Genomic DNA, 2,036 nt, shown 5'->3' with positions numbered 1-2,036 from the left:
TTATTTTGTATTGAAAGAAATGTAGGGATAATATTAATAAAAAACACACCTATTAGAAATGAGCCAAAATTGTCACTGAGTATGTATAAATTCTCATTTGTATGATCAAAAGGTACAAAATTTATAGAATGCATAAGAAGAAATTATATAAATAATAATAGAGTATAATATAGTAATGTAAAACAAATACTAATTTACTATAAGTAACATTTAATTGTATATTATTACTATAAATTACATAAAATATATTTCAAATTTCAAAAAAAATTATTTTATTTTATTATTATTAAAGTTTAGTTGAAATGGAATACTACTCAGCCATAAAAAAAGAATGACATAATGCCATTTGCAGCAACATGGATGGAACTAGAGAATCTCATCCTGAGTGAAATGAGCCAGAAAGACAAAGACAAATACCATATGATCTCACTTATAACTGGAATTAATATCCAGCACAAATGAACATCTCTCAGAAAAGAAAATCAGACTTGAGAAAAACTTGTGGCGCTGATGGGGGGGGGGTGGGAGGGATCGGGCTGGGCTTATCAGACACAACTTAGAATAGATTTACAAGGAATCTTGCTGAGTAGCATGAGAACTTTGTCTAGATACTCATGTTGCAACAGAACAAAGGGGGGAAAAATGTAATTGTAATGTATACATGTAAGAAACTTGATCACCTACTGTACAGTGGGAAAATAAATAATAAATAAATAAATAAATAAAGTTTAGTTGATATACAAATTCATCAAGTTTTGTTGTACAAGAAAGTGACCAAATTACATACATTCCCTGTGCTATCTTGTAGGTCTCATTGCCCATCCATCACAAATATTGCAATTTCATCCAAAAAACCCCCAAAATGCCCATCTACCTCAATCCCTCACCTTTCCCCCAGGAACCCTAAGCCTGCTCTTCTTGGCCTTGATCTGTTCCTTTTTTTTTTTTTTTTTTTTTGATAGAATCATCTGTTCCATTTCTTCACAAAGAATTGTTATCATATGGTATTTGTCTTTTTCTTTCTGGCTTACTTCATTTAGTATGAGAGTTTATAGTTCCATCCATGTTGCTGCAAATGGCATTAGTTTGTCTTTTTTATGGCTGAGTTAGAACATTCCACTGTATATATATATGTACCACATCTTCTTAATCCATTCATCTGTCAATGGACATTTATTTGTTTCCATGTCTTAGTTTTTATGAATAGTGCTGCTATTAATGTAGGGCTGCATGTATTTTTTCAATGAAAGTTTTGTCTGGATATATGCCCAGCAGTGGAATCACTGGATCATACAGTAGCTCTATATTTAATTTTCTGAGGTACCTCCATACTGTTTTCCATAGCGGTTGTACCATCTTACATACCCAGCAGCAGAGGAGGAGGACACCTTTTTCTGTACACCCTCTCCAGCATTTGTTATTTGTCTTATTGTTAATGATGGCCATTCTGACCTGTGTGAGGTGATAGCTGATTGTAGTTTTGATTTGCATTTCTTTAATAATTAATTATATTGAGTGTTTTTTTCATTTGCCTGTTGGCCATCCAGGCGTCATCTTTGGAGAAATGTCTATTTAGGTCTTCTGCCCATTTTTTTAAGCTGGGTGTTTGATTTTTGGTTTGTTGAGTTGCAATGAGTTGTTTGTATATTTTGGAGTTTTAGGCCCCTTGTCTGTTGGCATCATTGACAACAGATTTTCTCCCCATTCTGTGGATTGTCTTTCATTTTTTTAATGGTTTCCCTTAGCTATGGCAGAACTTTCGAGTTTGATTAGGTCCCCATTGGGTTTATTTTTGTCCTTATTGTCATTTATCTAGGCAGGGTGGATCAAACAATATGCTGCCTGTGATTTACGTCAAAGAGGCATTCTGTTTTCCCTTAGGAGGTTTTATGGCGTCTGTCTTATATTTAGACCTTTAATACATTTTGAGTTTATTTCTTAAATTTATATTAAATATGAAATATAAATTATAAACTGAAAGACATAATGTCTTCCCTTACATAATAATTGTCAGTAAAATGTTTAAGGTAGTATGT

This window comes from Sus scrofa, unplaced genomic scaffold (genome assembly GCF_000003025.6).
Source record: "Sus scrofa isolate TJ Tabasco breed Duroc unplaced genomic scaffold, Sscrofa11.1 Contig280, whole genome shotgun sequence".
NCBI lineage: Eukaryota > Metazoa > Chordata > Mammalia > Artiodactyla > Suidae > Sus > Sus scrofa.
This window is presented reverse-complemented; position numbering follows the sequence as displayed.